The sequence below is a fragment of the Aquarana catesbeiana genome, linkage group LG02, assembly GCF_042186555.1.
Source record: "Aquarana catesbeiana isolate 2022-GZ linkage group LG02, ASM4218655v1, whole genome shotgun sequence".
NCBI classification, from domain to species: Eukaryota; Metazoa; Chordata; class Amphibia; order Anura; family Ranidae; genus Aquarana; species Aquarana catesbeiana.
Window position 1 is genome coordinate 565,730,134 of NC_133325.1, and position 16,041 is coordinate 565,746,174.

A 16,041-nucleotide genomic window follows, 5' to 3' on the forward strand; every position below is an offset into this window, starting at 1 on the left:
CTGTGTTTCTTCTAGTATGCTAGATTCCGTGGCCATGTAGCGCTGTATCCCACCAGGGCTTACCACTGTCATGGTGCCTTTCCCAGTTTTGGAAGTTTTCCCCCTCATATCTCTATTTTATCTCCTACCTGGCCAAGCGAAGAATAATTAGTCTAATGACGGTCCTGGTCCTTGAGAAGTTATCCAGTTAGAATGTGATTTTTATTTGGTTCAATCCCCCAGGCATTTCCCCAATACCACCATCTCTAAAGGGGGAGAGCTGGACACCTACAGGGTCTTCTCATTTAGATTATATATGCTTAGTTAAACAGTTCCGTTTGGCTTACCAATAGGTCTATATTCCCCCCACACTTCTTCAAACCTTCCACAGTCCTGGGGTATTCAAGGGAAAGTAAGGCACTCCTAAGGGTATACTCAGGTCAAACCCTGTATGTTTTCATACATATAGAGGGAGATGACATGGATGTTTTGAAGCTATACCTGTGGGAATATTTACGTTCAAGGTGTACCGTCAAACCCTGTATGTTTGCATACTTGTAGAGGGAGATAACATGGATGATTTGAAGCTATACATATGAAAATATTTATGTTCAAGGTATTGCTGTTACATTCAGTCAAGGGCTAGGACCTCCACACGATTACTTCTGAGTCCTGGGGTATCCAAGGGAAAATAAGACACTCCTGATGGTGTACTCAGATCAAACCCTGTATGTTTGCATACATATAGAGGGAGATAACATGGAGGTTTTGAAGCTATACATGAGAATATTTACGTTCAAGGTATTGCTGTTACATTCAGTCAGGGGCTAAGACCTTCACACAATTACTTCTGAGCCAGCCTTTAAATAAAGCAATTAACAGATTTAAATGTCCTTCAATTCACATAGCCAAATAGGATTCCTCCACCGCTAGTACCTTAAATGGAGTTCAACATACAAAGCTAGGAGGATCCACAGCCCTTCTGGGCAGATCCGATTTTCGGGGACCTTACCAGGGTGTACCGTCCCACTCACCGTCGCCTCCTATTCCTCCGTCCCCGAGAGCATCCCACTGCACTTCTCCTTACCGCTGCAGCTGCAGGTAAACTTTAACTGACCTGCTCGTCGGAGGGCAGTATCCGTCTGCCAGAGTGATCCAGCGCTGCCTTCAGTGAAGCGGAGGGGTGGGCGAATCCACCCAGAATGGGCCAGAGGAGGGCGAGGGTCCGGCGGGCGTGGTAGCTCCGCTGCGGGATCGGCGGTTCTCCAGCCACAAGCCAGACGTGTGTGCAGGGAGGCAGAGGCTCCGGCGCGAATCTGATGCGCCTACGTGGTGACGCTCCGCCCCATCTCCTTGTCCCGTGATCGCTCTGCGTTTTGGTGCTACCGAGTCTGCTGTTTGTAGTAATGCCTTGTTTAGGGAGTTGAGTGTTTGTTCCATTGAGAGGTCTACGTTTAGCGATTGAATTTTGTTTGATAATGTGGTTTTGAAGAGTTCCCAATGCATTTTCTTCTGGGATCTGTTCCAGTGTGTTGTTGAATGTTTCTGTTTTTGGAGGATGGAGTTGGTGGGGATTTTAAATTTGATGGCGTGGTGGTCCGTCCATGGTAGTGGTGTGTTGTCGAATATGTTGATGTCTATATTCTGTTTGAAGATGAGGTCTGGGGTATGTCCTGAACCGTGCGTGGGAGTATTTATCAGCTGCTGAAGACCTAGCTCTTCCAGTTGCTTAATGCAGGTGGTCGCAATAGGATCTTGGGTGGAGTTTGCCCAAAGGTTGAGGTCTCCAAGTACCAGAAGGTTTTTGGTTTTCAGGGTGTGCATTGAGATGAATTCAGTAAGTGGTGTGAGGAGATTTGTCTTTGGTCCTGGTGGTCTGTAGCATAGTAATATGTGAATGGTGTTTTGGGGTGTTGTTTAAAGTTGCAGGGGGAGTATCTCCATGAAATGCACTGAGTTCTGTGAAGTTGATTTGGTGAAGGCAAGGCGCGATTTGAAGATCACTGCTAGGCCTCCTCCTTTTTTTCCTATTCTATGCTCGGTTAGGATGCTGTAGTTCTCTGGGACCAATTCAGTTAGGATGGTGTTGCAGTCGGATGTTAGCCAACTTTCCGTAATGAAGAGGCAATCTATGTTGTTATCGATGATGAAATCGTGGATTTCTAGTCTGTGCTTGACTGCAGATCTAGTATTAATCAGGGCGCATGCTAGTTGTTGTAGTTGGATTGGTGTCTCCCTGGATTTGATGGTTGCTTGTAAGTTGGTCCTTAGCAATTTTTCTTTTTTTAGTCTTTTTTGAGTGGCGGTTGGTAGAGTTGAACCGATGTTTCTTAGCCTGTGGAGGGCGTCCGCTGTGTACTTGAAATTACACATGGTAAAACAAGAAAGTTGCTGAAGGAGGATGATGGAAGTGATGGAGGCTGCCTACCACCCTCCCCGTTGATCCAGAGGAAGGCGAAAAAAACCCTAGCTGAGCTGGCCAATTGCTACGGCAGAGGAAAAATTCCTTCCTGACCCCCAAGGGCGATCGGCTCCAGGACCCTGGATCAACTGCTACCCGGTGGCTTACCTGTGCAGGATGGTCCGGAGGATGATGGTGGGGGTAAGGGGATCAGGCCGGTACTTACTGGTTGGAGTGATGCTGCAGCTGGGTTTAGGTGGAGCTAAGATGGACACTGGTCTGGTCCAGCGTATCCAGTGGTAGACTGTGCCCATACAGTGGGGTCCAATGTAGAGGAGGGGGATGTTCCAGGTGTGGGGGAACGGGGGCCCGCTGGACAGGTGTGGGTGCTAGGGTGGCTGGAGCTAGGCCGCAGCCGTGGTCTGTCCCCAGAGTCTAACAGCTAGAGAACGGGTGATTGGACGGCGGCTGTGGTGGTGTCCGTGGGTGGGCTGAGGGGGATGAGGGATGGTGGTCCTGCCTGGAGGTGGGATGGTGCAGGCCTGGGGGGGCGGTCCTGGTACTAACCTGCAGGGGGTCCGGGCTGAGCTCTGGGTGGAGGTTGCGGCCACACTGCGTGGACCAAGATGGCTGACGGGATAGATCCGAGCCATGGGCTGTCCAGATGCTCGCGCTCCGGGGTTGCAAGGTCCTGTGGTGGATGGTGGTAGGTCCTAGTACTACCTGCCGGGGGGGTCCGTGGATGAGCTCCGGGTGGAGGTGGTAATCATTGCCGAGTGGGTGGACCAAGATGGCCGACGGGCTAGGCCCGGGCCACGGTGGAAGTGCTGCGGCGGTGGGTGAAAGTGGGGTGGGAATGCTGGTGACCTGGCTGGGGGGGTCCGCCAAAGCCGAGGTCCCAGTGGGTATTTCTGTGATGTCTGGGGTGATCTCCAGGCGCCCGGCGGAATGCTGTGGCTTCAGGAGGGAGGACCAAGATGGCTGCTGCCTAGGCCCGAGCCGCGGGCTGTTCGGCTATTCCGATTCCGGCACGACTACCGGCCCATCCGAGGATGGTGATGGGGTCGGGACGACCTGAAGGAGGTTATACTAGGGCCTGCTGGTTGGCCCGCCGATCTGGCTATGGGAGGTGAAGCGTCAGGTCGGCCCTGGCCCGGTGCTAGGCCGAAGCCGCGGAGTTTCCTGATGTGCTGGCCGAACGCGGAGTGTCCTGCGGGAAGGGCTTATACGGCTGGGACTCGGCTTCCAGAGAGGGTATTTATGGGACAGACGCCATGTTTAGGGGTTCGTTTTCAGCCACCTGCTGGCCCTCCTGGCCAACAGGTATGCATTAAGAGTACCACCTCGTGGTCCTCTGCTCCGGAGGCCCCCGTCGTTGTGGCATGTGGGTGGGCCCAGAAGCCTGTCTGGGGCCTACCACAGCAGCAGAGGAATGGTCCTGAGCTGTCTATCCTGAGTGAAGAAGCTGGACAACTGAGGAGATCCCAGGGGAGGATCCGTCATGGAAGGATCATGCAGAGTGCTGGTCTGGAGAGGGGCCTGATGACTCAGTTGGAGGACGTATCCTGAAGTAATCTTACTGCATAGTACTGCTGGGTTGGCTTAAAGGTTCAAGTACTGTGTCTGACATTCATCGCAAACCAATACATCCTGTGGCAGAGGATCGTACGGGTTTCATTCCAAACAAGTCTCTGGCAGAGACTTTTGTTCGTGCTGCGTACTGGCTGCTAGGCAAGTGAGAGAGGCCTATCCAGGCAGGCAAAGATTGAATTCCACAAGGGGAGTGCATTCAACTACAAGTGCTCAATTTCAGAAAATGTTCTAAAGTATACTAAGGAAAGATATTTGAGCTTCCCTGCAACTTTCCTTCTGCCTTACTTGTTCATTAAAGCATTGGAAAATATACTCAAGTGTTTGGTGTCTACATCGTCCAGAGGTAAACTCAATGGGACCCTAGACCCGGTGCCGGTGAAACAGAGGTATCGAGAGTGAAGGTAACAGCCCTCTTTAAACCAGCAGCTCCACCGAGAGTTAGTGCTACATGTGGGGGCGTCGTCCGGGATTTGTTAGCCATCAGTTCTCGCAACCTGGAGAAGTGTTTCACCTGGAGTTTACGGTGAGAGCTGGACTTTGTCAATTTCTCAGGAGAAGAAGAGGTTAAAAGTTGCAGGACTTTATTTCTGACTGCGGGCGCCAGTGAAGGCCCGGGAGCTACGTGATCTGAGGAACAAGTGGGAGGAGCCTAGCCTACTTGATACCGCGTGGGACGCGTGTGTGTGTGTGATTTGCCAGAGAAAAAGAGAGGCCTCGTGATCGTGCTGAGAAGATCAGAGTGTGGCCATGTCTTTTTCGGTGATGCAACCAACTGTGGGGCCTAAGATGTTCCCTACCAGCACCACTGCGGGTGCTATGCTGACCGGAACCTTGCTTACAGACACCGGCATTCATCTGAAACCGCAGGGGAGGTTTGTTCTTTATACAGTTGGAGATATTGAAGGACTGGGCATGCTTTGCCACAAGTGTGAGGAACTGGTCATACATCTCCGTCCATTTGTTCGCTGCTCGCAATGTGGAGAATACTTGTTTGTGGTGGAGCAACCTACCATGTCACCCCATGCTTATCGTATGGAGTGGGCTACAGGTATCGCTGCAGTAGAAGCTGCTACTACTGCTGAAAAAGAACGGCAGGCTGTGATTTCGCCTGTTGTCCCTGAACTTGTTCCAGAGAGAGATACTGTGGTAACCAACTCATCAGCGGACATTACTTTGATTTCCACATCCACTACGCATATCCCTGTTGTACCTGTCCAGAGGAAGGTGGGATATGTAAAGGCTTAGCGCAGCCATGGTCGAGGCCTACCCCAGAGACTGCCCGAACCGGAGAAGTCCACGTCAGGAACGGGTGAGAGTTCACAGGGGAATGTATCTGGGACTTTGTGGAAATATTTGTCAGCAGAAGAGTTGAGAGATTCGGAGATAGATTCCATGTCGGATCTCTCCGGTGGTGATGATGATTTATTTGAGACAATGTCACAAGAACTGTTATGGGTCCTGGGTGAAGACGTTGCTTCTGCCTTAACTTTTCCAGAATGGACAGCCCTAAATTCTGGGAGAACATCACCTTGTGTGGAGCCGCACAGTACTGTCGGGGGGACATTGCCTAAAGTTACTACTTTATTGTCGACATCTGTTGGGTCTATGGTGAGCAAGTCATTGGACTCTTGTGTGCCTCCTAGTTTGGGGAAAAATAGGTCGTTGCCCAAACTTGCACATTTGCAGAGAATGCTTAACAAGTGTGTGGCCAGGGAATATGGTTTGGAGTTCCCATATGTTACCCAGGACATTATGCGAGAGATTGAAGCTAACAGGGAGCTGTGGTTCAGTGAACCTGTTTGGGAATATTTGTCTGTGCCTAAGCCTTTCTGGAAAACTGGATATTCTGTTGTTATGGATGAACGCTTCAGTGGATGTTTCCTACACTGGAACTATGGTCGGCACATCTATGCTGACAAAGTGGTCATTTGCAGACCAGGAAAAGATGACATTGTGTACTTCATTACTACAGTGGATAAACTGGGAAAGTCACTGACATTGCCAGATCCTCGGTTCTACTGGTGATTATGGATAAAGAACAGTGGGGTATGTAGATAGATAGTGACAGTCTTCAGAGATCTTCGTGATCAAGATTTGATGTTCATCTCAGCGTTTCTAAATCCAAGGACTTCTTTTTGCTAGCCGGATTTCCTTATTGAAAGGATGTGATTTACCTAAAAAAAAAAAAAAAAAAATAGGGATGGTCTTCTAAAGTTTCTTTAGTTTGTTTCTTTAAGCGGAGAAAATATACGGGAAGAAAGTGTCATTCTCCTGCTGGGATGAGACTTTGCTCCCAAACTGTTATTAAGAATATTGTACATATTTAGTATGTGTCTAACTTTGTTTTTTTCAGGAGCAATTGGATCCTCCATCAAGCTGTTAGGATTTTCAGCTAGATAGATAGTGGGGTTGTGACAGTCATAATGTGATTTTGTTTGTGGATGTAAACATACTGTTATATAAATGTTAAAAACTGTATATTTCTATACTGTCTTTCCTTCTTCTTTGCCCTTATCCAAGTTTTAAGCTCAAATACCTGCTCTCAGACTTGGGAGTTATTTTTTTTTTTTTTGACAGACGTTGAGGACAACGTCTATTGTAGTGGGGGGAGTATGTAGCGCTGGTAGATTTTTTTTTTTTTCAAATAACAATTTTTATTAAACATATATATATGTAGGTAGGTACAAAAGACAATGAAGCTGTAATATACCAGTTACAACTTGCCAGTAACCAGGCTGGCGAATATTAAGCATTAGTGGATAATCATCCAAATACAGTAGAATCGTAGCAAATTCCAGATAACATTGAATAGTCAACAGGCAGGTCTTAGCTTTGACCTGAACATAATCTAAAAAGAAAAAGAGGGAAAGAGAGCAGAAGAGGAAAGAAGACAAAAAGAATAGGATGGGAAAGGGGGGGAAGGGAGGGGGAGGCTCTACCATCGGCTCGAGGCGGGTCTTCACATCTATGCCATTCTTCCCAGACCTTATCACGTGCCTCCAATCTATCTTGTAATCTAGCTGTCATTTTTTCAATCAGCTCTATGTCTTTTATTCTGGTGTATAGATCTGTTTGAGTAGGTGGGTCCCGTCTTTTCCAGTGCAGGGCAATAAGGCATCTCGCGGCCGTAAGGACATGTCGAAGCAGTTTCCTGGAGTGTCTGGGTATCTGTAATCCAGACGCTCCAAGAAGAAATGATTTCGGGGTTCTGGGTACCTGCATGCCTAACAGGCAGTTCAATAATAGTTGCGTTTCGATCCAAAAAGGGACTATTTTAGGACATGTCCAGTAAATGTGGTACAAGGTCCCTCTATCTCTCTGACAACGCCAGCATCTATCCGAGCTGGAAGGGTAAATAGCGCGGAGAACATCCGGCGTCAGGTATCAAAAAAAAATAATTTTATAGGCGTTCTCCTTATAGAGTGTACAAAGGGAGCTCTTAGCTGCCTGAGACCAAATCGTCCGCCATGTAGTTTCTGAGATTTCCTCACCCAATGCCCTCTCCCAGCGGAGCATATATGCATGCTTACCCTGGGTTGTGAAGCAATAAGAATTTAGTACCCGGTAAATGTCTGAGATTAACCCTCGTCTTGCCGAACCTTCCAACATCAAGCACTCAAATGAAGTTGGAGCCGAGAATTGTAAGTTTGGAGCAAGTGATTGGGCATAATGTCTAATCTGCAGGTACCCATAGAATACATGTCGGGGTAAGTCAAATTTTTTGTGAGTGAATGAGAGCAGTCTACGCGTACAAGGATGCACCAAATGACCAAAATGGAATAAATTCCTTGTTGCCCATGGGAAAGACATCTGGTGTGTAAGGCCTGCAGGCAATCTGGGATTATAGAGGAAAGACATGAGGAGTGACCTCTCTGAGCATAGCTTATGTACTCTGGATAATTTACGCCAGAGTGATCTAAGGTGGAGCATGGGACCCAGAAGCCGGGCTGAATCTACCTCCACCATTGCATTCCAGAGCATGCTATTTGGATGGACGGGTGCCATCCATATTTTTTTAATTTCTGTCCATCTGTTGTAAGAACATTGGGGAAACCAGGGGGCCAGGGCCCGTAGTTGAGTAGCTTGGTAGTATTTATTTAGGTTAGGACATGACAACCCGCCCTCCGAGCGCGCCGCCGTTAAGACCGAGTGTGATATTCTATGCCTCCTATAATTCCAAACAAAACATATTAAATCTGCCTGAAGTTTCCGCAAATCCGTATGTGGCACTGGGATGGGAAGTGTTTGGAAAAGATAAAGAAGCTTGGGTAGGATGGTCATTTTAACAGAGGCCACCCTCCCCAAGAGGGAGATATGGTGGGCCTTCCATTTTTGCAGGAGATCCCTTATGGATCTGAAAAGGGGGGGTAGTTGGCTCGATATAGGGTAGAGTAAGAGGGGGTAATCTGTACTCCTAAATATTTCAGGGATGTTGTCTTCCAGTGATATGGGAAGCATTGCTGTAGATGCTGGTTCTCCGATGTTGGGATGTTGATAGGTAACGATTCAGATTTAGCTGCGTTTATTTTATAGCCCGAGAGAGAGATCGATAAAGGTTGAGTTCAGCATGCAAATTGGGGAGTGAAATCCTAGGCTGGGTCAGGGTTAGTATAATGTCATCTGTGAACAGTGCTAACTTCAATTCCCTTCCCCACACCGGGATCCCGTGTATGTTTGAATTTCTTCGAATGGACGCCGCTAGAGGCTCGACACATAGCGCAAACAATAGCGGTGAGTGCGGACACCCCTGGTGGGTCCCATTCGCAATCGGGAAGGCAGACGACAGGGCAAAGGAGGTTTTGACCTGAGATGTGGGATTAGTGTACAGGTGTCTAATGGCTTGTAGAAAAGGGCCCCGAAATCCCATGCAGTTCAATGTGGCAAACAGGAAAGGCCAACCAAGGCGGTCAAAAGCCTTTTCTGCATCCAATCCGAGAGCTAACGCTTCCAGCTTGTCCCTGTTCGCCACGTCTATGAGGTCAATAATCCGTCTCGTATTATCCCCCGCTTGACGCAGGGGGACAAAGCCCACCTGATCCTTGTGTATTAAAGAAGGGAGTATCAGGTTCAATCGCATCGAGAGGAGCTTAGTAAAAATTTTTAGGTCAGAGTTTAGAAGTGCGAATGGCCTATAACTGGCACATAATGAAGGATCTTTGTCCGGTTTGGGGATTAACGTGAGGAATGACCTCTGCATGTCCGAGGGAATAGTAGTTTGCTGAAAGAAGGCGTTAAACAACTTACACATATGGGGTAGGAGAATCGGGAGAAATGTCTTGTAATATTCATAAGGGAGGCCATCTGGTCCGGTAGATTTATGTGAAGGCAAGATTTTAATGAAGGCTGTCAATTCTTCTACTGTGATCGGGGCGTTGAGGGAAAGTAGGTCCAACACCTGGAATTTGGGAAGTCCGCTTTCCTCCAGATAATGTTGCAAACGAGTAATCAAATCAGTAGGAAGAGGGTCCTGAGGGATCTCAGGGTCATTATATAGGGTTGTATAAAATTCCCCGAAGGCCCGAGCTATATCTTGAGGATGCGATAAGAGTGCACCCCTCCTATCTTTAATTTGGTGGGGGGTAGACATGTGGGAACGTTCCGACAGTTTGAGAGCCAGGAGGGAATGGGCTTTGTTGCCTTTATCGTAATAAGTTTGTTTTAACCGAAGGAGTGCCTTCTCTACATTGCTTATTGCTAGGTCTCGGAGGGCGGTTCGTAGACAGACAACTTTTTTAAGAAGATGCGTGGATGGTGAGGTTTGTAATTGGAGTTCTAGGGCTCTGAGATCTCTCTCAGCTTGGAGTTTAGACGCTATCGCATTTTTCTTCATGGCCGAGGAGATCGCAATACATCGCCCCCTGAGGACTGCCTTGTGGGCCTCCCAGAGAGTGGAGAGGGAGATGTCAGAGGTGTCATTTTCTAGAAAGTAATTCTGCAATGTTGATTCTAGTTCTGATTTAGATGGGATATGTTGGAGGAGGAAATTATTTAACTGCCAGTTACATGGTTTCTGGGTGGGGGTACCTATTTCTAAGGACACAATGACAGGAGCATGATCAGACCAAGAAATAGGTAGGATCTGAGCAGTCTTTGTGGCGCGTAGGGTGGCATTGTTGACAAAAAAATAGTCTATTCGGGAATGCATATGGTGAGGGGCGGAGAAAAATGTGTATTGTCTATCCCCAGGGTGTAAAGCCCGCCATGCATCAAATAGGGCAATGCGTCTGGTTATTTGACGAAATAGTTTGAGTCTCGAGTGGCGCGGGTCTGTGGAGCTGTGGGGTTAATCACGTGGCAATCTAGACCTACCGAGTGGGACAAATTAAAGTCCCCACCGTCCCCACCGATTAGTCATTGGGGGATCTAAACAGACGTGCAAACACTTTAGAGAGGAAATGTATCTGACGAGTATTGGGGGGATAGAGGGTACAGATAGTGACCGCCTGCATTTGCCACTGGTCTTGCAAAATTATGTAGTGTCCCCTCGGGTCCACAAAAGACTCAGAACATTTAAATGGGGAACCACGTTTGAATAGAATAGCCACTCCTGCTCACTTGCGGGGGCTAAATGTCTGGTAAACCTGGGGATATTGTCTGGATGAGGTGAAGGAGTCTCCCTTATTAAAATGCGTTTCCTGTAGCAGGACTATGTCCTCCCCAGAATGCCTGAGCTCTCTCAACGCGAGATGTCTATTTCTGTTTGAGTTCAAACCGTGAACATTAAGTGACATAAACTTAGCCATGGTCATTGGTGTATGTGCGCTCAGGATTATTTAGCTTGTCCAGCCGCGAGACAGCTACCATGTCCAGGGAAGGAAGGGACCCATAGATGGAGTACGTCCGGGTGACCGTCCCGAACCCATGGTGAGCCAGGAAGAAAGAAGGGGTGGGGAGGAAAGGGATGAAGAGAGAGAGAGAAGGAAGGAATAAGAGATTGGTTAGTGACACATCAATTAAAAGTAAACATTGCAATGTAGTCCCAAGCAGTTCATACCACCCGGGATCTATTAAGTTCCAGTAAGTTCCCCCGGTCAAAGCCCACAACAAGGACCCAGGCCAAGGGGACATAGAGAACCGCTAAGACAAATAAAATAGTGCTCGAAATACCTAAGGAAGGTAACGGGGGGAACTTTAGTAGGGTAAACCTATAGGGGGACTAGTGATCAGAAAAAACTACCACTGTCAAGTCTCCAATAGGGGGTGCCCAATGATCAAAACAAGTTAACAGGCGAGGGGCCAAGGGGGAGTGCAAATAAGGTTGATGAGTAGGGCAGGAGAAACTATTATGATAGTCAGCCTTTCTTAGGTTTAGTAGATCCTCGGGGAGAGTCCCGGTCCCTGGGACGTTTAGTTGGGGGGATCTTCATCCAGACCAATGGGGGTGGTGTTGGCGAATCCACTAAGTCCCATTCTGGTAGACGAGGAACGGGGATCTCCATGGTGTCACTGAAGTTGTCCAGGTCCTCAGGGAAGTGCAACACTGCTGATTTTCCCTGCCGGCGGGCTGTCAGGCTAAAAGGGAAACCCCAACGGTAGATTATATTGTTCTCTTGCAGTGAAATGAGTAGGGGTTGGAGGAGTCTTCGTTTCTGCAGGGTGATCCAAGATAGGTCTGGGCACAGCTGGATTTGTGCGTTTTCAAAGACCACCTTCTTGGTGATGCGGGCTTTTCGCATGATGTCTTCCTTTAAAGGGAAGGAATGGACCCTGCATATAACATCGCGGGGTCTGGAGGCAGGCCCCTTAGGGCGCAAGGCTCGGTGTGCACGGTCCATTTCTATAGGTTTATTTGGGGGGTCCCCCAGAAGGTTGTTGAATAAGGATTGCAGGGTTTTGTGCAGGTCTTCGGGACCCTCTGATTCAGGTAGGCCCCTGACTCGGATGTTGTTTCTGCGCCCCCTATTGTCCAAATCTTCAATATGGTGCTGCATATTCTGGAGCACTAGGTGGTGGTCAGACCCCTGTAATTGGGTGCGATGTACGGCCAGTTTTGTCTCTTGAATTTCTTCCTCAGCCATCTCCACCCTCTCAGAAAGATGTTTAAGGTTGGGGTGGATCACTTGAATTTCCGCCCGACAAGCGGATTTGACTTCCTCAATAAGTGTCACGTACCTGGTAGGTTTTGAGCCTGAAGTGCAGAGAAAGACCTGCCTTACAGCTCCCACTCCTGTTCCCCTGGAATGGAGACAGAGGGCCCAGGAGTGAGGAGTGGTATGGGTGCCTGGCAGGATCAACAGTCACCGGAAGTTCAGGAGTGGTGGCACCCTCTGGAACCTGAAGCTGAAGAGGAGACTGGAATGCAGAGAGGACCCGGAACCACAGCAGGTAAGTAAGCAGGACTGAAGAGCTGAACTGAAACCAGGAACAAACAGCAGGTAGTAGACTGGAACGCTGGACTGGACCCAGGAACAAGCAGTAGATAGTAGCCTGAAACGCTGGCCTGGAACCAGGAACAAGACAGCAGGTAGTAGCCTGGAATGCCGGACTGGAACCAGGAACAAGGCAGCAGGTAGTAGACTGGAACGCTGGACTGGAACCAGGAACAAGGCAGCAGGTAGTAGACTGGAATGCTGGACTGGAACCAGGAACAAGCAGAAGGTAGAAGCCTGGAACGCTGGACTGGAACCAGGAACAAGGCAGCAGGTAGTAGCCTGGAATGCTGGACTGGATCAAGGCAGCAGGTAATAGCCTGGAATGCTGGACTGGAACAAGGCAGCAGATAGTAGCCTGGAATGCTGGACTGGAACAAGGCAGCAGGTAGTAGCCTGGAATGCTGGACTGGAACAAGGCAGCAGGTAAACAGACTGGATACTGGTATCAGACAGAGGGATGGTCAAACAAGCCGGAGGTCGGTATCGGTCGAGCAGCAGAGGTACCAGGGATTACACAGAGGGATGGTCAGGCAAGCCAAGAGGGTCTGGTGCAGGCGGATAGCAGGATGGTCTAACAGGAAGCCGGGTCAGGTAGCAGAGTACACAGGTCAGATCAGGTTAAGGCACATGGAACGCTGTAGAGCAGACAGCGGGAATTGAGTGTGACAGGCCGGTTTAAATAGCCCGCCTAGCACTAGCGGGAGTGCGCATGCGCAGTGGAACCCGTGGCCGTGTCCCCGTGCGTCTGGATCGCTGATTACTGGCAGGATCTTCATGACATTGCCCCCCCAAGGGGCAGCCTCTGGATGCCCCTTTGAAGAAATTTCTCTGGATGGGCTCTTTTAAAAGATTGCAACAGATCTTCAGCATGAATATTATCCTCAGGTTCCCAAGAATTTTCTTCTGGGCCGAACCCCCTCCATTTTATCAGAAATTGATTTTGGTTACCTCTTTTCCTATGGTCCATGATAGCCTCCACCTCGAATTCCTCCTCCCCATCTACCAAGATTGGATCAGGAGGATCCGTACTTCGGCCTGGAAATGGATTAGAAATAGAGGGTCTGAGCAGGGACACATGAAATACTGGATGCATTTTTGTGAATCCGGAAGTTCAAGTTCGTATGCCACCTCATTAATTCTTCGCTTGACAGGAAATGGTCCAAGAAACTTGGGACCCAATTTCTTTGACGGGCAAGCCATCCTGAGATTTACTGTAGATGACCATACCTGGTCCCCGGGTGTAAGTAACAGCTCACCTCGCCTATTCTTATCGAAGGTTGCCTTATTATATTCCTGGGTCCTGGTCAAGGTCTCCTGCAAAACTTGGTTGTTGGAAGTAAAGAAGTCCAACCTCTCCTGCACTGCGGGTACTGTGCACTCTGGAAGAGAATTAGGCAAAAATGAAGGGTGGAAACCATAATTTGCAAAAAATGGAGTTTGTTTGATAGCGGAATGAATAGAATTGTTGTAGGCGAATTCAGCCAATGGGAGAACAGAAATCCAATCATCTTGGGCAAAAGAAGAAAAACAGCGTAAATATTGTTCAAGAGTCTGGTTTGTTCTCTCTGTTTGCCCATTAGTCTGGGGATGATAAGCAGATGAAAATGAGAGTTCAATGTTCAGTGTTTTGCACAGAGACCTCCAGAATCGGGAGGTAAACTGTACCTCCCGATCTGAAACAATATTAACCGGTACCCCATGGAGCCTGATGATTTCTTTAATGAATGCCTGTGCTGTTTCTGTAGCTGAAGGGGTGCCCTTCATTGGGACAAAGTGGGCCATTTTCGACAACCGGTCTACTATGACAAAAATTGAGGTGAAGCCCCCAGCCGGAGGTAATTCCACAATAAAGTCTATAGAAAGCATTTTCCAAGGCCTATCTGGGACAGGTAATGGCTTTAGCAATCCCCATGCCTTGGTTCTGTGCCCCTTGTTCCTGATACAGGTGGTACAGGACTCAACAAATTTCCTACAATCTTCGCGTAACTGAGGCCACCAGAAGGTACGCTGTACCAAATCAGTGGTCTTAGCCACGCCAAAATGCCCAGCCAATGCATGATCATGACATAGTTCTAGTACTGAAACTCGTAGTGTTTCAGGTATAAATATCCTATTCTTGTGCCACAGTAACCCATCCTTAACTTGGAGTTCTGACCTAATGGAAGATCCCAATTCCACGGAAGCCTGCTTAATCTGGGAAAGCAGGTCTCCCTGAAGCAAAAGAAAATTCCCCGGGGACAGCATGGTGTCCGGAGGGGAAACCTCTTGGGACTTGTGAAACATCCTGGATAGGGCATCAGGTTTGGTATTTTTGGAGCCAGGGCGGTAAGTGACATGAAAGGAGAACCTGGAGAAAAAGAGAGCCCACCTGGCTTGACGTGGCTTCAACCTTTTTGCAGATCTCAAATACTCCAGGTTCTTATGATCTGTAAAAATTAAGACTGGATGAGCGGCACCCTCCAGCAGATAGCGCCACTCCTCCAACGCTGATTTGATTGCCAACAACTCTCTGTCACCTACATCATAATTTCTCTCTGCCGTGGACAATTTATGAGAGAAGAAGGCCACAGGATATAACAGGGCCATAGTTTCCTGTCTTTGGGACAACACTGCTCCTACTGCAATTTCGGATGCGTCCACCTCTAATACGAACGGCAGAGAGGAATCTGGATGCTTTAGTACGGAGGCGGAAGTAAAAAGGCCCTTGAGAGTCTCAAAAGCCTTTTGGGCCTCAGCAGACCAGTGGAAGCATGTACCTTGTTTAGTTAACTGCGTGATGGGTGTGATGATGGCTGAGAACCCCTTAATAAATTTACGGTAAAAATTAGCAAATCCAACAAATTGCTGGATTCCCTTCTTGTCTGTCGGGACTGGCCAATCTAAAACTGCAGCGACCTTTTGAGGGTCCATCTTAATGCCTCTACTGGAAATGATTAACCCCAAAAATGGAATATTTTCATGTTCAAATTCACATTTCTCAGCTTTTGCATATAGACCGTGTTGTCGAAGCCGGGCCAACACACTTCTGACATGCTTGCGATGGGATTCAAGGGAACAAGAAAAAATTAATATGTCGTCTAAATAGACGATAAAAAACAGATCTAGAAAGTCTCGTAAAACATCATTGATGAAGTACTGGAATGTAGCAGGGGCATTGCACAGACCGAAAGGCATCACTAGGTACTCAAAATGTCCATAACGGGTACGAAAGGCGGTCTTCCATTCATCTCCGTCCCTAATACGAACTAAATTGTAGGCTCCGCGGAGGTCAAGCTAAGTGAATATGGTAGCTGTCCCCAGTCTTTGGAACAATTCTGGTACCAGGGGAAGAGGGTAACGGTTTTTCACAGTGATTTTGTTCAGCTCGCGGTAATCTACACATGGTCTGAGGGTCTTGTCTTTCTTCTGTACAAAGAAGATGCCTGCACCTGCTGGAGATGTGGATAGACGAATGAAGCCTTTTTTTAGGTTCTCATCGATATTTTCTTTTAAAGCCCCTTGTTCTACTTCAGTCAAAGGAAAGATTCTTCCAAAAGGAATCTCAGCACTGGGAAGTAATTCGATTGGACAGTCATAGGCCCGGTGAGGGGGTAAGACCTCTGCCCCCTGCTTGCTGAATACATCTAAGAAATCATGATAGGCAGAAGAAATTGAGGGGTGTAGACTAGGATCTGTTATTGTTAAATTAAATGGTGG